General features: G+C 43.4%; 1 long non-coding RNA gene across 1 annotated transcript in view; it reads right to left on the bottom strand.

Moving 5' to 3' along the window:
- LOC118906132 overlaps positions 1-24,065 on the bottom strand; it is a 50,516-nt gene that overhangs the window by 9,596 nt on the left and 16,855 nt on the right. Inside the window, exon 2 of the long non-coding RNA XR_005022423.1 lies at positions 4,648-4,735. This is a non-coding gene — a long non-coding RNA (uncharacterized LOC118906132). The remainder of the gene's footprint in view (positions 1-4,647; positions 4,736-24,065) is intronic.

Below are 24,065 nucleotides of genomic sequence, written 5' to 3'. Positions count from 1 at the left end.
AGATTCTCAACCACTGCGCCACCAGGGAAGCCCCTGATTATAGTTTTTAATTTTTTATTTTATATTGAAGGCTAGTGGATTTACAATGTTGTGTTAGTTTCAGGTATGCAGCAAAGTGACTCAGTTATACATATACACCTATCGATTCTTTCTCAGATTCTTCTCCTCAGGTGGTTTTTTGTAAGCTCCTCTTCGCACTCTGCTGTCAGAGTGTTTACAGATGAAGAAGGAGAAGACTTTACACCTGGGCGTAGTCCCCGAGTCCCAGGGGTGCAACTCTGGCTACAAGAAGCACAACAGCTTCTAAAAGGCATCTTAGGGCTTTAAGCCACAGTCCCTCAGACCCAGAGCTTAAATTTCTTTTCTGTTAGCAGCTCCCTTTAGGAAAAGAAATCTCTTTATTCTCCTATGTAAGAATTCTCAGCAGCGTCCAGCTGGAAAAATTGGCAAATGCTACTTGTATGGCTTCTATTTCTATCGTGCCCCCAATGCTTCTATTGCATGGACTCCGTCAGCCTGTTCAGTGTAAAGCAAAGTCGGGCAGGACCAGAGGCCCCCCACGGGCAAGTGCACCTCCAACTCATGGGACTGTGGTGCTTACATCCCAGCTACCCCGAGCCTGAGCAACGCAGCCTTGAACTCAGAAAGAGGCTGAGATCCGGAAGCCCCGCAGAGGTCAGTCCCTCGCGGTGGCCGCACCGCCAGGACACCGAAAGCACATCGGCTATTTAAGGGAGATAATTCGACCGTTACCTAGATATTGAGCAACTGTAAAGGCAAAAAGGGACACTAAGGTATCATGGAGGGAACAATTGCAGGACTGGAGGTTGAGATGATGTAAATGTGGCAGCTTGAAGAAGAGACTCCGCTGAGCTGGAACCCAGCTGCCTCTCTCTGATGGGGTGAGATAAAGCAGGTTCTGTGAGCGCTGGACAAACCACATTCAACTGCCACCACTTGGATGAACCCTAGCTCCCTGAATGAAGAGACAGGCCGGGCTGGGGAGGGGAGCCATCCCCCTTCTGCGTCCAAAGCACCCCCTGCTGGCAGCGTCTATCAGGGAAGCAGCCGGCAAAGCTCAAGTCTGCTTTGCAGAGTCCCAGCCCTGGGATCATAAAACGACACACAGACAAGTAGGTTGAGAGACAATAGCTTAGTCATTGGCACATATACTGAGACTTTAGAGTTGACACCAGAAACCCTCCCAAAATTTAAAAATCATAGCACTCAAAGACACTCCTTTGGGAAAATGTTTTGAATTTAACCACTTACTTTTTATATGAAGCCATTCCCTTCGTACGAAAAAAAGTGTTACGTTATTATTGGAAACCCTGCATTCAAGTAATGCAAATCTGTCTTCAAGTTCATTTAACAAAGTGACATTTAAATTACTAAGAAGAATGGAATAAACTCTATGTTATTTGCACTCTCCCTGTACACTGGGATGCAACTGTCCTGGGATCAGCAACTGATTAGGCTGATTATATACCTCATACGTGTAGGATGTGGTTTTCAACCGGCCACAATCAAAATACAATTTACTTCTGTTACTGTAATAATGTAGATGCTATAAAAGGCATCTCCTGCTAAGTGTTTTTCATTTACATTTCTCCTACTATTAGAGGGTATTTTCACAGCCCTGCTCTGTCTTCTCCCTGCCTTGAACTCCAAGTTCTTACTGTGGAATTTGGGGGGCTTCTCTGGGTCAATACTGTAAGGGAACCCTGGTGGAAGGAGGGGGCCAAACTGTGGGCACTGGGAAACCACACACACACCTGCTAGCCTGCAAAATGGTGTGAAAGGTGGCTGGTTCCTGGAAAGGTGATGGGTAAAAAGGTGTAATAAGCCAAGAAGCAGCTCAAGCAGTGCCCAGTGGGAAGGATCCACCATCCAAAGGCATTCTCCGTGTGCGTCTGTTCTAAAAGGAACGTGGGCGAGAGGGCAGTGATCCCCACAGGCAATGGCTCAGCACAAAGGAAGGAAACTCTTTACTCACTGGCCACCCAGATGATGGACCGGGGCCTGTCGTCTCTCCTCTACTCAGCATGTGGGTGGTTGGCATATTGCATCCTCCAGATCCTGTTAAAGGAGTAGTGACTTTATCCAGAAAGCTAGCAGACCGAGAAGATGGTGGGCTCGTGCCCCAAAGAACCATCTTGCCTGCGCCAGCATTCAGGCTCCTTTTATACTACAAGGGGCGGGACTAAAGCCAAGCACTTCCTGGTTCCCGTCAGCCTCCGGAGGGGAGGTGTTAATTTCTCCCTCGTGCAGTCATTCACAGGTGGGCCTGCTCAGGAGGGTCCCTGGGGGCTAAACACAGGTGTTTTAGCTGAATGCTCATTTACCTTCATCTCTCGGAGGCAGGGGTCCGAGATGGGCCATTGTGTGGAATTTAAGCTTATCGGCAACATCCCTTTAGTGATTAACTCATAACAGAATAAAAAAAGGTTCTACCCTATTGCAATCCCAGCGCAGAGGTGCTGCAGGAAGTTAAATCAAGGTGAGGGCAGACGTGCAGGAACACGTGTGTAGCCCTAAGCCTAAGCCATCATCACCCTGTCTCCTCAGCCCCACCCCCATCCTTATAGCATCGTCTCCGCCTGTCACCCCCTCCTATTCTTGTCCCTTCGAAGCATTCTCCTTAGAGAGCAGAGGAAGCTTTTAGAAACTCAAGCTGGAGCATGCCCCTCCCTTCTTAAAAAGCTTTTGGAAGTTTCCATTTCACGTAGACTGAAATCATAGAATTTTAGCAGAACTTACAAGCCCCATGGGACCTCATCCCCATCCAACCTGAGGACCCTATCTGGCATCCTCCCTGCCCACTTGCTGTGCCCCAGCCGTGCACCTGATGCTCTTCCCCACACCTGTCTCTCTGTGAAGAGTTCCTTCTTCCATGACCTGCACAAGTTGCTCTTACTCATTCTTCACGCCTGAGCTCAGACGTCACTTCCTCAGGAAAGACACCTTTGTTCTACCCTTTTCCCCAATTCAGAGAAGCTCCCCGTGTTCATTTCCTTCCTGATCCTCATCAAAACTCACAACCCAAGTGCATGTATTTAGTCAACGTCCTGCTGCCCACGACAAGGTAAGTCCTAGGAAGGTAAGGGTCTTGTCTTGGTGCCTAACGTAGAGCCTGGCACGCAGCAGCTGCTGAATTAGTGTCCGCTGGATGAATTAGTGGGGCCATAACACCCACTGACAAAGCTGTCCTCAAAGGTGTGTCATCCCCTGACATGGAGAAGGCCAAGTTCATCCCTTTGGGCCCAACTTGTTGGTACCTTTTCAATCCACCTTCCCTCTCAGGCACTTTCCCTCTCCTCACTGGCTGCTGGTTGCTGACACTAAAGTCATCCTAACTGATTCTCTGCCTCAGATGAGCTTTGCTCTCACGTGGACCCTAGACTAAGCACCAGACCTGCTTTTCCACTTCCCAGATTTTATTACGGTGGTCTGCCCAATTATCAGCCCACTCTTCTGGCCTCTACCCTTTAACACCACTTGGAACACCCCTCAACTGAGCGTGTGCCCTTAGCCAGGGTTCCTCTAACACTAGTTTCTGTAAATAAAGGGGAAATGGGTTTTTTTTTTTTTTAAGTTCTTTTCCTTGTTCAATCTCCAGAGCAACCTCTTGGAGTCATGAAAAATTTTACTTCCCATCACACGTGTGGTCTATGGGTGGTGTCTGAACCCAGGCAGCCAGACACTGGTCAGAGGACCGGAATTTTACCCCTGAATTGAGACAAGCTTAGGCATTTTAAGCTGGGGTCTGTGTTCACTTAGGCAAAAAGCCAGCACGATTCTGGGACACCAAACAGACCTGACTGTTGCCATGCGCACCATGCGTTCCAGTGGGTGATGTAGTAAAGGGAGGGCTTCCTTTCGAACTTTCAGCAGGAAATTCTGATTTTCAGCAAGAAATTGATCTGTTAGACTCCACTAAAATATGCCACAATATTTTAAAATTAAGGGCTGTGGGCCTTACACAGATGCCGTGGAAAATAGTTTACACTAGGTGAGGAAGGATTACATTTACACACACACACATAACAAAAAAAATACTGCCTAGGGCTTCCCTGGTGGCGCAGTGGTTAAGAATCCGCCTGCCAATGCAGGCGACACGGGTTCGAGCCCTGGTCCAGGAAGATCCCACATGCTGTGGAGCAACTAAGCCCATACGCCACAACTACTGAGCCTGCGCTCTAGAGCCCGCGAGCCGCAACCACTGAAGCCCGCGCGCCTAGAGCCCGTGCTCCACAACAAGAGAAACCACCTCAGTGAGAAGCCGCGCACCGCAGCGAAGAGTAGCCCCCGCTCGGCACAACTAGAGAAAGCCCGCGCGCAGCAACGAAGACCCAACGCAGCCAAAAAAAAAAAAATACCGCATATACCCAAGAGAGCCTTCTTCACCTTAACAACAACGGCAATTTCTCCGATTCTCTGGGTGGCAGGATGACTATACGTCCGAAAAAAAGAGTTCAAGGAGCACAAGTTTAAGGTTTTATAGATTAATAGCCGAGGAAGAGCTCACACTTCACTATTAAGTGGTATTAAGCTAATGACAATCCCTCCAGCAAGAATCAGATGTGCTTTTCTCTTCTGACCACAGTCAGACTCTAAGTCTTAAACGGAACACGGTCCCATACTCACGGTAATGGGAGCAAGGTCCCCTGTGAGAGGAGATGTGCTGTGGTCCACATCCTGCAGGCGGCAAAGACGGCGGCGGAACTCGTCAGCCCTAGAAACAGGGAAAGAATACACCACCGTTAAGCCACCAGGAAATGGAAGTGTTTGGCGCGGCCACATCAGAAAGGCTGGGGCTCTTCACTCTGGCCGGTGGTCGGCAGTTGGGCTTTCTTTTCTAGGAAATATACTCCACGTGGGGCATCACACTTGGAACTTCCGTAAGCACCTCAGTTTCAAAGCTATTTGCTCTCGTTGTGCTCTGGTGAGCTCCATGCAGGAAACAGGAGCAGAGAGGAAACCCGAGGTCCTTCCCAAGTCATCTGGTTCTACGCTGCGTTGAAGGCAGGGTCCATGGCTTCTCACCTTTGAGCAAACGCCTTGGCCATGCACCTGCGTCCCCAGTTCTGTGCATTTGGCGGGGAGAAAGGTGGTGTTTCACAGCTGAGCCCAGGATAGGCCTGAGCGGTACAGAGGCTGGCTAATTCCCCGTTCTGCAACTGAAAAGAATTTTTAAAGGATGTTTTATTAGGAGGAGTCTTGATTTTAAGAGGTACTTCTGAAGTTATCAATTGTTTACTGTCGAAATGAGATCAGCGCTACTTCTCCGCCTACGTAAACTGGAACAATATCCCTATCCTGGCCTAAGCGCAGGAGAATGCAGCATTTTAGAACAAACTGATGGGAAAACGGTTTTTGCAGCAAAAACCCCACAAGACTCTCTGATCAGGAGAGAACACATACTGATCAGTCAGATGAGATAAGAGGAAAATTTTTATCGACATCAGTTTTTCTTATTACTCGGTAAATGGGAAGGAGAAAAGGAGAGAAAGAGAGAGAGAAAAAAAGAATGGGGAGGTAAAAACAGCCTGCTGCTGTCAGTGTAAAACAGGCCTCCATGGTTCAGAATCCTCTTGTTCATTCCCTTTACTGATGATTTAAATTTCCTACCCATTTCTAAAATATGCCAGAATTTTGAGACCCAGAAGTTTTGTTCTGATGTTGTTTAGTCATCATTTAAAACTGGCCCTTTAAAAAACAAAAAACGAAAAAAAACTGCCCTTAAGGGTGGAGCCAGACAACCGTTGAACCCAGGGGGCCACGATAAACTGGCCACCATGTCCACCACTGACCCTTGGGCCAAGTCAAAGTGAAAGCAAAACAAGATTTCCTTTGTCTTTTTTTAAAAAATTTTATGGAAGTGTAGTTGATTTACAATGTTGTGTTAATTTCCACTTTATGGCTAAGTGACTCAGTTATACATATTCTTTTCCATTATAGTTTATTCAAAAGTCATTTAGGGGACTGCCCTGGTGGTCCAGTAGTTAAGACTCCACACTCCCAGTGCAGGGGGCCGGGGTTCGATCCCTGGTCAGGGAACTAGATCCCACATGCTGCAACTAAGACCCGGCGCAGCCAAATAAATAAATAAAATAAAACATTAAAAAAAAAAAAAAAGTCATTTAGGTTTGTTTCCTCTGAGAAGGACATAGTTTCCAGGCAAATGAGCAGGACTCAGAACCAAGTCATATGACAGGTGTGTGACAAGTGCTGAGGTAGAAGGCAACGCGATGGGCAGGAGGGTTTCTGGAACTAGTCACGCTGCCTATTAAAGGGTTATAACCCCAAATAAGCAGCGGCCAATATGTAGCCTGAATGAAGTCAAGTCTTCGGGCCCAGTAGGGTCACTCTGTCCTTTAATAAGTGAATAAAACGACTCTCACCCCCATCTCATATATGGTGCGACACCCAGGGCTCTCTCCTAAGTGCTAGGATTCTGGAGCAAGGAAGGATGTAATTCCCTACTTCTCCTTCTCACTTGTGCACGTCTCGTGGCTCAAGAACACCCTCCGGACCTCTTGCCTCAGAGATGCAGCCCCCTCCTCCTTTACTCTCCAAAACTGCTGTGTGTAATATTCTCTACTGAAGGTTTGGGGACGCCGAAAGCAGGTGTTGCTTGCAGGATAGAACAGGAAACAAGAACAGGACAGTGGTCCTGCCCTCAAGGAAGGAAGGCGAGATACACACCTACGTGAAGGTAACTAACAATATAGGCGAACGCACTGAACACATACGTCTGTGCCAATAACGAATACAGAAATACTGCATTTGTACCTTCAAAAACAGTGATTGAGTGCCTGTGATCTGTCAGCAATGGGGGATTTGAAGACACACAGTATCAGAGCATTGACAGTATAATCATGCTTTCTATTGACAATCAGGAGGCGCTTTGAAAACATTTGAGTTGGGGCTTCCCTGGTGGCGCAGTGGTTAAGAATCTGCCTGCCAATGCAGGGGACACGGGTTCGAGCCGTGGTCTGGGAAGATCCCGCGTGCCGCGGAGCAACTAAGCCCGTGAGCCACAACTACTGAGCCTGCGCGTCTGGAGCCTGTGCTCCGCAACGGGAGAGGCCACGACGGTGAGAGGCCCGCGCACCGCGATGAAGAGTGGCCCCCGCTCGCCGCAACTAGAGAAAGCCCTCGCACAGAAACGAAGACCCAACACAGCCAAAAATAAATATAAATTAATTAATTAATTAAAAAAAAAGAAAAAAACATTTGAGTTGGAATTTGTACCTTTGTAAAATAAAATCTAGGTTCATTTCTCTTGAAGGGTTTGAAGAGGTGGTTTTTCAAGAACACCCATGAGTGAACCTTAAGTCCACTGGGTTTCCTTTCTTGAAATACTTAATTGCTGATGAGAAAAAACCGCAATGGAATAATATTGATCGGGGTGACTAGAAGTGTAAATATGTCCCATGGCCAGACACCTGGACCATCCGCACAGCGAGTACTGGCAACAGAATGGGAAGGAGTCAAGACATCTAATTTGGAATTGTTGCCAGAACCTTGGCTCTCTGTGCACCAATGCCAAACAGAAATACGGAGACAGAGTTATGGAGGAGAAAGGAAGAATGGCTTTATTTCTTTGCCAGGCAAAGAGGGAACACAGTAGGCTAGCGCCTCAAGAACTGTGCCCCCCTCCCTGGGGAATAGGGAGAGGTTGTATAGTCAAGACTCACGGTCAGGGGTATGTGATAAGGATCAAGGCAGTAACAGTCTCACATTCTTCTTTCTTCTGCAAAGTTTCAAAAGGGTGGGGTTGCTGACCAGACTGGGGTGTGTGCAGGGTCTCAGGTGGTCGGTCTCCTAATCTTGATGAGCTTCCCTGGTCCCTTTAATCTCGCCTCAGGTGGTCTCTCGGCTGCTTCTCCCTTGATTACCAACTGTTCGAATCTGCCCTTTGGAACTCAGGGAAGGTCATGGAGGCTGGAGTCTTGCCTACCAGAAATGGGGGACAAAAAGGCCTCTGTGCCTGGGAGCCCCACAGGGCCCTGCTCGGCATCAGAATCTCCTTTCTGTCAACTACCAGCTATGTGACCTGGGGCAAATCCCAATCTTGTAGATGCTTGTGTAAAATATGGAAATGGAAATACCACTGTGGTCTCGGGTGGCCTCAGCCTACAGCGGCTTGAAGCAGGATTTTGAGTCCAGCCAGAGACTGAGGTCAGGCCGGGGCAGGGAGAGCACAGAATCCTGGCTACTAGACCAGCGGTCAGTGACAGGCCCTGGCCCTTCGGCTTTGCAGAAAAGAATGCCTACAAAGACAGAAAGTCGTGAAACAAGTAAAGTGTTTATCGGAGGAAAAAGAGTACGTGTGAATAGACTCACAGGGTCGTGCTCAGAAAGAGAGTCCTGTGCCCCCGTGGTAGTTTGAATCACTTCTGTGGGGCATTTCTTCCGGGTTTCCTTTGGCCGGTCATCTTGCTTTGCCTGGTTCTGAGTCCGTATTTGGTTTATCTCAGGGTCCTCCCCTGTGTGTACGTGCATCCCTTAGCCAGGATGGATTCCAGCGAAGAGGCCTATGGGTAGGTTGGCATCACCTACTATGAGGCGGTGCCCGCTCCCTTTTGAACTCCGAGGAGCTTTTCTGCGCACGTGTAGTCGGGAAGGTCTCCTTGACCTCGAGAAGGAGAAACATGTGGTCTTCTATCTCTTATCTGGGCAGGGCTCAGCTTCTCCTCACTTCTGCTGTTTTGGGGTGTCTGTACACAAGGGATGAACTCCAGCTGCTTAGCCTGGAGCCATCTATCTCCTGCCTCAATTGCATTAGAACAACATCCAACACACGCGCAGATTTCATAGTTAAAAATGCTGACATATAATTCAGGCCAGTAGATTCATTAAAACCCTTGATCCTCTCAAGCACAGATTAACATATTAGAAAGTGCTTTGTAAACTTTCAGGTCCATCAGACTAGCAAGGAGTTCTTCTAAAGTAAAAAGAATACCTAACTTAGTAACAACATAGTACCTTGCATTTGTATAGCAAAGTTTTTAGAGTGTGCAAGTACAGAGGTAGATCTGGCCTTCAAGGTAGACAAGGATTGCACCTGGTGGGGCAATTCCCTGGGGAAATCTTTAATCACCGGGGTTCACACAATAAGTCCTAAGCACTACCTCTCTGCGTACATGTCGAATACATAATAGCGCTTTACCCGAACTTGTAAATCTCTTCCTCACACTTTAAAGTATTTTTACCTTTCCCAACATTTGTTTATACAACATGACAACATTGTTATAAAAGAGCACTAATTTCTCTCCTTCCTGTTTTGCAGCCTGAAAACAGAAACGTGATGGGAGCTCATTGAAACGTCGGAGCCAATTACTGGCAAAGACAGAAGGGGAAGAAAACAAAGCAAACGAACAAAAATTCCTTTCCACCAGAACACATTGCCTGCAACCCTCGTCGCATCGTTGAAATTCCATTCTGAGCTCAAGTTAACATAAAAATTAAGAATTCCTCACTATGGAGAGCTTTGAAAAATGAAGACACATTTCTTTCTACATTTTAAAACTTCTTCAATGCAAGGAACTGTTGTAAAAACTGTTTCAGTTCATTCTTCATTTGGTGAGCAGTGGAGAAAGATGACAAATCCATACCATCAAGCCATAGACTCAAAAATCCGACTTCTTGCCTTTCAAGCTCCACAGAGGCACTGGATGTGCCCTGTTAATTACCCTTCAACACCTAGGTGAGCAAGGCCTTCACACAAATAACCAGCTTTCTTTCTGATGAAAATAATATTTACTTTACATTTTAAGCTGTAGTGTAATATTTACAGCAATAATCATTGTAGAGATTCTGACTTGGAAAATTTTTTTAACATTGGAAATGTTTTCAAGAGCACGGTTACATACTTATCCCTCGTCTGCATGAGGAAGGGCTGTCACTAGTCAATGGAAACACATGCTTCCATTCACTGATCCATCCATTCATATATTCATGGAGGGTCTTAGTTCTAGGCACTAAGGATACAGCAGTGGGGAGAAAATCATGTACATTTACAAGTCTCCTGCTCTACATGAGACAGGCCATGAACAAAACAGGTGAGTACAGAATTGATAAGAAGGCGATAAGTCTTTGGAGAAGAAAAAAGTGGAGAAGGAGGATAAAGGTGGGGGCTGCAATTGAAACAATGTGGTGGAGGGAAGTCTCGGAGAGAAGGGACATTTGCAAATGTTTTGAGGAGGGAAGGGGGCCACAGAAAGAGGGAGGAGAAAGGGGGAAGGCCCTACGTGGGAGCGTATTTGGCATATTGGAGAAAAAGCAAAAAAGAGTGAATGTGGCTGGAGCAGGGTGAGGTGAGAGGCAGGTAAGTGAACTGCGGGGTCGGGGAGGGGGACAGGTCCTGCAGGGCCTGTGTAGGTCACTGGAGACTTTGCTTTTACTCTGAGCGAGATGGGAGCCATCAGCAGGTTTTGGGTAGAAGGACGCAGGCCAACTGGAACTTCAAGGCAGCAGGAGTGGAAGCAGGCAGAGCCCTCTGGGAGGTTATTGCAACAATCCAGGTGAGATAAGAGAGAGGCTTGAACCAGGCTGGGAGGTGGTGAGAAGTGGGTACATCCCAGGTGTATGTGTACGGTAGACTCAGTGGGATTTCCTGATGGGTTGGATATGGGGTGTGAGACAAGGAGAAGGCAAGCGTGACTCTCTGTTTTTCGGTCTGAGCTCTGGAAAGGCAGGGAAGAGGGGAACTGGAGCATCGCTGGGGGAGGGGCAGGGATCACAGTTGGAGCCGGTGAAACTGAAAGTTAAGTATTGGGGAAGATGTGGAGAAATTGGAACCTTGTACACTGTTGGTAGGAGTGTACAATGCTGCAGCTGCCGTGGAAAATAGTATGGGGGGGTTCTCAAAAAATTAAAAAGAAAATTTTCATATAATCCAGCAATCCCATTTCTGGGTATTTATCCCCCAAATATGGAAATCAGGATCTCAGAGAGATTGTTAGCACTCCCCCGTTCATTGCAGCACTATTCATAAAAGTCAACGTGTGGATACAACCTAAATATTGCCTGATGGATGAACAGATAAAGAAAATGCGGACTAAACATACAGTGGAATACTATCAGCCTTAAAAAAGAAGGGAATCCTGCTACAGGTGACAATACAGGTGAACTTTGAGGACATTATGCTAAATGAAATAAGCCAGTTACAAAAAAGACAAATACTGCATGATTCCACTTATATGAGGTATTTAAAATAATAATATTTTAAAGTATCATTTTTAAATTCTTAAAAACAGCATTTTAAGACTAACTTAAGATCACATTTTAAGTAAGAACATTTTAAAAAGTGGTCATAGTTCATCATATACTACTGTGTGGGCTGGTCAAGGTAAATATTATCAACTAGAGTTTATCATTTTAAGAACAAAAGTACAAGTGTCCTCCCTGGAAGGCAGTGCTTTCCCCATGACACAGCACAGGGAGTAGACCAGCTGTGCCTCAGAGCTCAGTCCCCCCAGAATCCACTTCGTGCCCAACTGACGTAAACACTGCTGGTTAAGCTGTTATCAGGAATAGTAATAAAACGTGCCTAAAAGAATATGGGAACCAGGTCGATGTATAAACTAAATGTTTTATATAATAAAAGAACACTTCAACATGCATAACTAAAAGATGAACCACAGACATAAATGCAGACACGTCCTGACTATGCAAAGTACAATGATAATTTTGCCTATTAATAACATACCTACAAGCTGCTCAGAAATTTACATACCATGTTGCTCATTATCACCAGCCACCTGCATAGCTGGGGCTATTGCCCTGATTATGCAGACCTTGAAACTGAGGTTCAAGGAGGTTTGTAACTAACTAGCTAGAAAGTGGCCGTGGTGGATTATTGCATCTGACAGCAAAGCCCATGTTTTTTCCCTTTGCACCTTGATACTTTACAAAGAAAAAAAACAAAGAAAGAAAGAAAAGAAAAAAAGAAAGAAAAGAATGAAAAAAAGAAAGAAAGGGGGAAAAAGAAAAGAAAAAAAAAAGAATAAATGACTTTCTATTCACTACTTACAAAAATCTTCCTGGGAAAATAAGAATTGCTCACCTAAAGAATATCATGCTACTTAAAGGAAAATGGATAAAGGTAGTTCAGCACCTGCAGTATTGAAAGCATTCTGTTCATTCTGGAGAGTATGAGACAGCCCAAAAGAAGTGGGAGAAACAGTGGTCTACAAGAGGTATGTTCAAACACTTTATGAACTCAGCACGTAACAGTGTAGCTATTTGAACAGTTCTCTTCTAAAATCACTACCAAGTGTTACTATGTAGTAGCCGAAAGAGTAAAGCTTGCCCTTGCTGTATTTTTTTAACAATTTGCACAATTCTGTTATCTATCCAGAGGAGTTAGCATAGGCAATATCCAATCAGCAGGGTACCAAAATCTAGGCGGAAAGGGTCAAGTTTCCATCATGACATTATACCACATTATATGGCTCTTTCAGCCATAACGTGAGTGATTATATATTGGCTACGTGCCTAAATGCTGGTTCGCATCTATAATGTAAGCACATATCATACTAAATAGTGTCTTTGTGCCAAAGCCAAGAGGTATTCAGTACTTGATGCTTTTCCCTTCCTGACACACAAAGAGCCTGATTCTGTTCTCCAGTCCACAGGTGTAACATTGGAAAATGCCTTGAAAATTCCACCCGTGTATTTGCCTGGGAAAATAACTGATTTTTTGAGCTATAAAAATATACTGGCTTTTCCATCTGAGTGGGTGGATGGAAATGGGTAGAAATGTATCTTTTCCAGCTGATATGTTTACGTTCTTGAAACCTTGAAAACATTTCAAAATAAACAGCCCTAAATACTTAGGCTAATAGGCTGAAATGTTTGTCATACTGATTGTTTTGCATTGAACCTTCACTGGTACACATGAAGGTTAGATTAAGTCCATTTCAATACATTTTTCAAAATGTCACTTGCTGTGGATGCGAGGCCAGGGAAAACTCAAATATATTCTTAAACTCAAGCGCAATGAATTCGTGGCAACGAATTTCCAAAATTTCAAAAAACACGGATGGGAGATGGTAATCATGCTACATACGCCCCCTCTACCCACTTGGAGTGTCACACAACTGTGAAGCATTACAGCACCTGGCATTCACTATGTGTAGTTGAACTTGGACTTAAACTTTATCACAAAACAATGTCCTTGGTAACAGCTTGGGTTTACAGAAAGCTTATTTCACTTCTCCGGAGCTCAAATGAAACAGTTTTAGAATACTGTACTTATGAAAGGAAACAAAAGGCCTATTTATTATTTGATATTGTGAACCGAAAAGAAAAGATACAAGTGGCATTTAATCGCCCATCTTTCTATTCTCACTCTCCTCGTCCAAAGCAGCTGTGTCACTATCTGGGCATTCTTGGTTGTAAGTGGTCAAAGAGGTGATGTTGATGACCTCTCATGTGGACTGGTTTGGCTGTGGCTGGTCCTCTGTTTTCTGTTACGTGGCTTGTTCTCTTAGGACATTGAGAAAAAGGCATTTACGTCTTAAAGCACTGTGGCAAATTACTGAATGTAGCCACATATTATTTGTAACTCCACTCACCAAGAGGTGGAGCCTGTTTCTCCTCCTCTTAAATTCAGGGTGCTTGTGACTTGCTTTGCAGAACAGAACGCAGTGGAAGTGCGTTGTGTGTGTTCCAAGCCCAGCGTCAAGGTGCCTTGCTGCTGGCTCTCCTGCCGCTAGGAACAATTTTGCCACCATGTGGACAAACCCAGGCTGGCTTGCTGGACGACGAAACACCACATGGAGAGAGGTCCAGCTGTCTCAGCCTTCCCAGCTGAGGTCCCAGACGTGTGAGTGAGCCTTGCCAAGAAAAGCCAGACTGGGAACGACCCAGAGGGTACTCCCACGAGCTCTGCCCAAATTGCCTAAGTTTGGGGTAGCTTGGTATCCGGCAGTAGATAACTGTTACAAGCACTATCAGAAAAGGCAGGGATACCCCATCCCAGCTCTCTTATAGGGATTCCCTCTCCTCAGTCATCCTCTCCACTGGAGGGAGACTGTTTCTAACAGGTTCGTACCTGCCGCAGGTGATTATATCGGCCACTGCTTTATCTCCCTTAAGGAGACAAGCTTAGTTGTGATAATCAAAAGGTCTCTCTAGATAAGGTAGGCTGGCCAACAAAAAATTAACTCTAGTCTGTTCTACAGATTAAACCAAAAGGAAAGCATTCTCCTGGGTTGAAAGAACTACAGATTAAGGGTCCCCAGTAATAAGAATCTCCGAAGAATCAACAGAAGTGCCTCACAAAATAAAGGCTAAGTTTTAAAACTGCCAGGACCAGAGAACACAAGGCTCTCCTAGGAAAGGACCAGGAAGGCTTTGCTCCCCCCTCCCCCCAAACCCTGAGCCACCACTCTCTGCTTCCTGCTCCCGCCGATTTCGGATGCAATGGGGACCAGAGCTCAGAGGATAGGGAAGGCTGGCGCTCCATTTCCTTAGCTTCCGTGCAGAAGACTCCGGTTTTCAATTAACTCAAATTTTAAAAGGTGGTTATTGTAGCGAGGACGGCATATTTGAGGAATCTGGTTCTCAGCCTGGAGCTGCTCCTCTGCTTTCAGGCAGAGCTCCTGAGTTAGAGTGGGGCAGTGGCTGGGGGCGGTTTAGGTATTGCATCCAAATGGGATGCACTGGTGTGCTACCCACTTTGGCTCAACGTTTGCTTTTGGTGTCCTAAAACTGCAATTGAAAAAGAATCAAAGAATCACCTGACTCTCAGAGACAGTGAACTATTTCTGAGCTTAGTCATCTTGAAAATATTCCTAGGAGCTATAGGTTTTCCGACATCACATCAGTCCTATATGTCAGAGAACCAGGTAGTAAGAGGAAGAAGACATTATAGGATGACACCCAATACGTTCTACTCGTAGGACCAGTGGTGGGCTGGGCTTCACTCAGCATCAATTCTACTTACCTTCAGAAAGAGATACAAATAAATCACAGATTTAAATGTGAAAAGTAAAACCATAAAACTTTGAGAAAAAAGGTAACATAGGACAGGGCTTCCCTGGTGGCACAGTGGTTGAGAATCTGCCTGCCAATGCAGGGGACACGGGTTCGAGCCCTGGTCTGGGAAGATCCCACATGCTGCGGAGCAACTGGGCCCGTGAGCCACAATTACTGAGCCTGCGTGTCTGGAGCCTGTGCTCCGCAACAAGAGAGGCCGCGATAGTGAGAGGCCCGCGCACCGCGATGAAGAGTGGCCCCCACTTGCCACAACTAGAGAAAGCCCTCGCACAGAAACCAAGACCCAACACAGCCAAAAATTAAATTAATTAATTAATTAATTTTTAAAAAATCTTAATTACTGTCCTAAAATGCCATTAACATATGTATAACTCAAGTTTCAATTTAAAAAAAAAAAAGATAACATACGACAAAATCTTCAACTTTTTATACTTGGCACCAAAACTGTGATCTGCGAAAGGAAAATTTAATATATTAGACCTCAACAAAATAGAAACATTTGCTCTGTTAAGGACCCCATTAAGAAGATAAAAAGACAAGCTACATAATAGGAGTAAAGATTTGAAAACCACATAGCCAACTTATATCTGGAATATATAAGTAAGTCTCATAATTCATCATGAAAAAATATACAATTTGAAAATAGGTGAAATACATGAACATGTGACAGAGATGACAAATAAACACACGGAATACTGTTCAAATCTGTCAGTCATCAGGGAAATGCAAATTAAAATCACAATGAAATACCATTACACACCTATCAGAATGGCTAAAATAAACAATAGTGTTAATGCCAAATGCTGGTGAGGATACAGAGAAACTGAATCACTCATATATGGCTGGTGAGGATGTGAAATGGTCCAGGTGCTCTGGAAAACAATTTGGCAGTTTCTTATAAAACTAAACCTGCAACTACCATACAACCAGTAATCACACTCCTGAGAAATGAAAACTCATATCCACACAAAAATATGTACACAGATGTTCATAGCATGATAGCTGAAAACTGCAAACACCCCAGATGACCATCCTTGGTGAGAGAGAAACTTCCGTCCACAGAGTACTACGCAGCAATAGCAAGGAACAAACAACAAACAAATCGAATGAATCGCCAGGGAATTATGCTGAGTTTAAAAAAAAGAAAAAAAACCTCAAAATGTTACATATTGCATCATTCCATTTATATAATACTGCCACTGTGGACTTTAATAAGTCTTTGTATCCCAAGTAGAGTCCAGATTTTACCATCCAACCAGCATCCCTTTTATCTACCCCTCCTTCTCAAATCTTTACTTCCCTCCTTCTGGATTGCAGCCGCCCAGTATCAGTTGACCTGAAGACTGGGGTCAACCACATGGGTAGTCAATCAGCCATGCCTTGTGATGAAGACCTGATAAAGACCCTGGACACTGAAGCTCTGTTGGTACCTCTGGTTGGCAAAGCTGTGCACATACTGTTTCTCATGGATGCTGGAAAACAGTGCCCCCTGACCCACGGGGAGAAGAAAACAGAAGCTCTGCGTTTGGTACTTTTCCTGGACTCTGCCCTATGTGCTGCTTTTTCCCTTTGGTTGATTTTAATCTGTAGTAAATTAACTGTGAGTATAAGCTTTGGGTGAGGTCTGTGAATCTTTTCAGTGAATTATCAAACCTGAGGATGGTTTTGGAAACTCCCACACTTGCAGCTGGTATCAAAAGTAAGGGCAATCTTGTGTGGAGGCCTAAACTTTTTTGTGTGCAATGCCACTTATATTTCTTTTAGACCCGTTCAAAAGGAATTTGTCCAAATTTCTTCAAAAGAGGGCACACAAAATAATAAGAGGGATACGGTTAGAAACTGGGATGAGGTCTGAGGGGAGATCTCTAACTTCCCTAACCCCCTGACTTCAGAAATAGCATCATCAGTTGGCATGCAATCACACAGTTCAATGCAGAGTGTAACCAATACCTAACCCAGAGGCCAAAGAGAGCTCTTTGATTAAATTGATAAATCTTTCGCCAGACTGATCAGGACGAAAGGACAGAAGACAAATGTAAATAAATAAACAACACCAAGGGTGATTTCTTTCTCTACTAAAGGAATTACATTTGTAGTTAAAAACTCCAGGTCCAGATGACTTAAGTTTTGGCAAAAATTTCCAAACATTTAGGGACAAAATGACACCAATTTAAAATGACTTCTTCCAGAAACTACAGAAGAGGGAATACTTATCAACTCATTCTATGAGGCCAGGAATACCCTGATACCAAAGCCAGACAAAGACATCACAAGAAAATTACAGCTCAATATCCTTCATGATCATAGAGTCAAAACTTCTTCACAATTTTTTAGAAAATCGAATACAATTTCCTATCTATCTCTTGACCAACCGGCCTTTATCCCAGGAAAACAAGGATGGTTGAAAAGTCAGAAGTCAATGTAATTTACTGTACTATCCGACGAGAATGGAAAGTTATATGAACATTTCCGTATAGGCAGGAAAAGGATTTGAAAGAATCCAACACCCATTCCTGATAAACTCTCTGCAAACTAGAGGTAGAAGGGAACTCCTTCAATCTGATACAACACATCTGTGAACAGCCTACAGCTGACATTGTGAACAATGAAATGCTTCCCCCCAATATCAGAAACTGTGCAAGAATGTCCACTATCAACTCTTCTATTCAGTATCATATGTGAGGTTCTAATCAATGAAGTAACTCAAGAAAAAGAAATGAAAGACATCCAGATTTCCAAGGGGGGGAAAAAAAGATTTTAAAAGCCTGTGCACTTAGAGAAATCAAAGAATACTTAAATTAATGAGAAAATATATCTTGTTCATAGATCAAAATAGTTAATATTATTAAGATATAAATAAAAACTTCAAATTGATCTATAGAATCAATGAAATGGTCAACATTTCTACTGGTTGTAGAAATTGAAAAAGTTCATTAAAAAAAAAAAAAAGAAAAAGTTCATTTTAAAATTTATATGGAAATGCATGGGCCCTAGAATGTGATATTAAAAGAAGAACAAAGATGATGGACTTAAACTGTTTTAGCTTTATAATAATTAAGCCACAGTAATCAAAATAGGGTGGTATTGATGTTAGACAAACAGATCAATGGAATAGATTCTAGGAATAGACATACACATATATGGTAAATTTATTTTCAACACAAGTGTCAAAGTAATTCATCAGGGGAAGGATAATCTTTTCTCCAAACAGTGCTAGAACAACTAGATAGTGATATGCAAAAAATAACCTCAAGCTTTACTTCACACCACATAAAAATGACTTTAAATGGATCGTATATATATATATATATACATAAAAGCACAAAACCCAAAAACATCCAGAGTAAAAAATAAGAGAAAACTTCGTGACCTTGGATTCAACAAAGAGTTCTTAAATGAGACACTGAAAGCATGAACTATAAAAAGAAAAATCAAAACAATTGGACCTCATCCAAATTTAAAACTTTTGCTCTTCAAAAGACAATGTTAAGAAAATGAAAAGGCAAGCCACATACTAGAAGAAATTATTTACAAATATATTCTTGTATGTATAAAGAACTTCTATGTATGTATAAAGACCTGTAAGTATAAGGAACTCTTACAACTCAAGAATAAGAAGATAAACCAATTATTTAAACAGGCAAGAGACTGAACAGATACTTAGGCCAAGAAGATATACAGATGGCAAATAAGCACATAAAAAGATGCTCAACATCATTAGTTATTGGGGAATTACAAATTAAAACCATGAGGCACCCCTATATACCCACTAGAATGGCTAAAAGTAAAAGGATAGACTATACCAAGTGTTGGCAAAGTTCCACAGCAAATGTCACGCACTGCTGGTAGAGGTATAAAATGTCACCACTACTTTGGAAAACAGTTTGACAGTTTCTTAAACAGTTAAACATACATCTACCATACAACCAGGCCATTCCACTCTTAGGTGTTTATCTAATGAGGGGAAATGAAAGCACATGTCTGCCCAAGAACTTGCACGTGTGTTCATAGCAGTTTTATTCATAATAACCAAAAACTGGAAACAACCCAAGTGCCCATTAACTAGAGAATGGATAAATCAATTATGATTAACCTACACCAAGAAATGTTACTCAGAAATAAAAACAAATGAACTATTGATATAAAAGTGTATGGATGAATTTTTAGATAATTGTCTGGATTAAAGCAACCAGGACCTTGCCTTGGAAAAAAAGGGTACATACAACATAATTCCATCTATACAAAATTCTAGAAAATTCAAACTCATCCATAAGGACAGAAAACAGCTCTGTGGTTGCCTGGGGCCAGGGCTAGATGGAAGGATGACAAAAGAGCACAAGGAAACTTTTGGTCATTATAGAACTGTTCATTATTGTGATAGTGGTGATGGTTTCACAGATGGACATATGTGTTAAATTTTATCAAATGCACGCTTTAAATATGGGCAGTTTATGTATGTCAATTATACCTCAACAAAACTGTAGAAAAAGAGAATTATTAGTCACTATCTTTGGGTAAAAAGTTAAAATAAATACATGCATCACGCATGAAAAATTTAAAAAGATTATAGCACGTTGTGGTGGGTGATCAAGGAGGCTGATTTTGCCTGTGAAAACTCTCCCTTGAGAACGGACTCGGCGAGAGGTACGGTCCCGGTCCAGAAGACAGGTGAAGCCCGAGGCCAGTCAGTGTGTTAGAGAAGGTCAAAGAGCAGAGGTAGGGTCAAGGAGGAGAAGGCAGACCTCTTCCTGGAATGAGGGGCGAGGTCAGGGGAGAAGCAACATTCAAAAGGAACCCTGGAAGATTGAAATAGATCAGGAACGAATACCTGATAGATTGACCATATGAACGAACGCACAGGTGTGGACGTGCTTTCAGGAAAGGGTTTAAAAGCGGTATCCGTCCTCTAGATAGCATAAGCTTTGCTCTAGGGATATTTAGATCTGTAGTCATGTTACTAATCAAATATTTATTTTTGATTTATTTTTTAACATGAGCCTACGTGTCCTCATTCTTTGTAGGATGCTAGTCTTTTTATACACTGCTGTGTGTATGTTGCAAACATTGCAGTATCTGTTCCTATAGCTATAAGGACATAGTCCCTGGGGAAGTTCTTTTTACATCCAGGTCCTTTCAAGATAGTTAAGTAAGACTAGTGTTCCCTTTGGCTGTGAAGGTACCCTTGTAGCTTCCTTTAAGTACTCAAAGCATTTTAATATAAAGTTCATTTTTTCGATTATATAAGAATTGCTTGTCCAAATAAAATATTTGCAATAGACAGGAAGGAGGAAAAATCTCTCACTGGCATGCCACACTGAACATCCACCGCTGATATTCTGGTGTTTACTTCAAGGATTTTTTTTTTTAAATTAATTTATTAATTTATTTATGGCTGTGTTGGGCCTTCGTTTCTGTGCGAGGGCTTTCTCTAGTTGCAGCGAGCGGGGGCCACTCTTCATCGCGATGCGCGGGCCTCTCACTGTCGCGGCCTCTCTTGTTGCGGAGCACAGGCTCCAGACGCGCAGGCTCAGTAATTGTGGCTCACGGGCCCAGTTGCTCCACGGCATGTGGGATCTTCCCAGACCAGGGCTCAAACTCGTGTCCCCTGCATCGGCAGGTAGACTCTTAACCACTGCGCCACCAGGGAAGCCCTACTTCAAGGATTTTAATGCACTCCTTAACATCGTGGTGACTACAATACATATCCATGTTGTTTCTTGCAAAGAATATTTGTATGTCCGTAAGGGTAATGAATTAGGAGACTGGGTTTATTTCCACTTTAAATCTAGGAATTACATCCGCTCAAGTACAACGGACTAATCAGTGCATTATATCGTTAAGAGACGGTTCTCACAGGGATGTTTGCTGGCTAAAGGACAAAAATTAAAGCAGTATTAGTTACAAATAGCATTCAGTATTAACGTATTCAATAGTAACTATATTAATATGCTCCACGTAAAATCAGCTAACGGAGAGTTAAGCATTAGCAAGACCTGTTGTGAACTTGACAAGAATCATCAGCTTCCTGATAGTCAACTTTGGGCTGAAGAGGTTTTTCAAAGGAAATGTGCGCATTTGATGTATGCTAATTACATGGTTCCAGATCTTCTTCAGCCAATCTACTGGCAGCTGTTACCCAAGTTATTTCATAAACATCGGAAGCAGCTGTCAACATTCTGAGGGGGAAGCTCTTCAATCAATGAATTGACAGAAATGCAATACTTAGATTTTTCTGAGCAGGAGGCAAGAGAACATAATATACATCTATTTAGTGATGTAGCCGGCAATGAAAGGGAAGGATTGATACTGCCATTGTGCTTTCAAGTGTTATAGAACATGTTCATGCTCATGGGTGTGGAAAAGACGTTATGAGATCACACGACCTGGGGGAGACCCGCAAAGTCAAATGTGATGTTTGAGTGTCCTCAGGACACAAAGCAGTGCAATCTTATTTCCCATCAATAAGGATGCTTCTAGTGGTACAGAGCAACACTGTAAATCATATTTCAATTAAAATTTTAGTACTTGTTGATGTTATTTGTTTATTGCCTCAATAAAACATTTTTAACAGATGACATCTGGACATTTTGCTTAATTTCTCTCTTTTTTTTTTTTTTTCTCTATAAAATTCTTTAGTAAATCTCATTGTCAAAAAAGGCATCAGACTGACAGCTCTGGAAAATGAAGCCTTTTCTTCAGCCTCAGAATCCGTGTGTTCAGAAAGGAGCTGCTTTCATGCTGCTCTGGCCTCAATTCCAGGCTAGAGAAACGACTGCTTAAGAGAAGGTTCGGGTCACTTTTGACCTTGATCTGGCATCTGCTTCTTTGCCAAGGTTTCAGCCTTAAGAGCAAAAATGAGTGTCTGTTATAGCAGTGCCTTCTGGAGCCTCGTGTGTCTGAAACTGGATTGAATCCACTTTGTCTTTCCATTCTCAAGTGGTCCAAAAATGATTCTTGAACCACCATGACTTACTTAAAAGTAAGCCAGTATTTTCTTTCCAAGAATGGAAGAAAAACCCTGTCTGCTCTGACTTTTCATGGAACCATGTTCCTGCATGGGCATGTCATAATTTGTCCCATGCCAGTAGCCAAAGGATCTAATCAGGGTGTGTCAGTTTGCACAAGTCTGCCTGGTTAAGTCCTCCTGGCAGAATACATATACCCACCCATCTCTGCAAATTTGATACTGATGATCAAATATATGAAACTATTTTGCTGTTGGTGCTGTCCCCTAACAGATGGAAATATCACTCATGGCATGATATCTCTGGGTAGTTTTTAAAAACACACAGAATAATCTTTTAACTTTCAAATGAAGATTAAAAATAGAAAGTCCTCTTTGGTGACTCTGCACCTTCTTCAAGCATGGCTGAATAAGTTTATTTTTTTCTTCCAATTAATGTTTCACTGTGTTATTTTCTCTTTCATTTCTTAACTCACGTTCTTGTACCGATAGTTACTCTGTGGGGCCACCAAGGAGCTGTGACCTCACTGGGTTCCCAGAAACAGATCCTGACACAAGAATGTAGGTGCAAATGATTTTTTCAGGAAGTGCTCCCAGGGGGAACCAACCAGGGATGAGGTAGGGGTTGGGAGCAAGACAGAAAGGGCAAAAGGAAGTAAGAGTGTTATCTCAGGCTAAGTTTGCTGGAGAGAAGAACCAGTCTGACCTGGCAGGAGAACTGGACCGTAAGTTTTACTTCAGTATTTCCCAAATGGAGGCAAGAGAGCTGGGCTTTCACTGGTCCCACCAGTTAGCCGTTGGCTAAGCCTGCCATGAGAAGTGAACTCCCAGGCTTGTCCTGCTTTCTGTACTTGTGGCCACAGTGGCTTCCCCAGACCTGGGGCAGACCTCCAAAGAAAGGCACAGGTGTGAAGAGGTGGAAGCAAAAGCATACAGAAGCCAGGGGATGGGGGCAGAAAAATAAAAGAGATCCAGTGAATCTGGCCAAGCCCCAACAGGTACAATACAAGTAGGAATGTTAGACAAGATGCCTGGGATTGTAAAGTGAGGGTAAATGCTCATTCCGAAATCATGAGCTAGTCTTTGAAGAATATTAAAGTGTCTCAGCAGTCATATTTTGAGTAGCACGTTCATTGCCATGAGAGGATGAAGTCATAGAGCAGGGATTCCCATGCTCGTGAGAATCACCTGGGGGGCTTTTACAAATCTCAAAGTCCAGGTCATACCCCAGACCATTCAATCAGTATCTCTGGGCCTGGGACTAGACATCAGTACTTTTTCAACATCCAGCCAATGTTAAGAACCTTTGGGATAGAGCATGATCTCAATGTTGATGGCACTTGCAAAAGAATGTAGTTGCCTTTCTTTCTTTCTTTCTTTCTTTCTTTTTTTTTTTTTTTGGCTGTGTGGTACAGCATGCGGGATCTTAGTTCCCCAACCAAGGATCAAACCTGCACCCCCTGCAGTGGAAGCATGGACTCTTAACCACTGGAGTGCCAGGGAAGTCCCTGTAGTTGCCTTTCTTAAAGTGGTTTTTGTTTGTAATCTGTAAAACGAAACATTCTGTACCTCAATACGACAACATGTTACTGGGAAAATGCCTTGCTTTTGGCAAAAACATCAGCCTTTTTCCCCATTAATATACTATTTGGTATTTATTTAAACATTTTTTAACAGGTGCAAGCTATTAACAGTTTTGCAGAAATCGACAGGGAAATTTCTATTGTTTTAAAAATACAAAACAGGGCTTCCCTCGTGGCACAGTGGTTGAGAATCCACCTGCCAATGCAGGGGACATGGGTTCAAGCCCTGGTCCGGGAAGATCCCACGTGCCACGGAGCAACTAAGCCCGTGCGCCACAACTACTGAGCCTGCGCTCTAGAGCCCGCAAGCCACAACTACTGAGCTCGTGAGCCACAACTACTGAAGCCTGCACACCTAGAGCCCGTGCTCGGCAATAAGAGAAGCCACTGCAATGAGAAGCCCACGCACCGCAACGAAGAGTAGCCCCCGCTCGCCACAACTAGAGAAAGCCCGCGCACAGCAACGAAGACCCAATGCAGCCATAAATTAAAAAATAAATAAA

This window comes from Balaenoptera musculus, chromosome 13 (assembly GCF_009873245.2).
Source record: "Balaenoptera musculus isolate JJ_BM4_2016_0621 chromosome 13, mBalMus1.pri.v3, whole genome shotgun sequence".
NCBI lineage: Eukaryota > Metazoa > Chordata > Mammalia > Artiodactyla > Balaenopteridae > Balaenoptera > Balaenoptera musculus.
The sequence above is the reverse complement of the archived record's forward strand: the minus strand, read 5'-3'. Positions and strand labels throughout refer to the sequence as shown.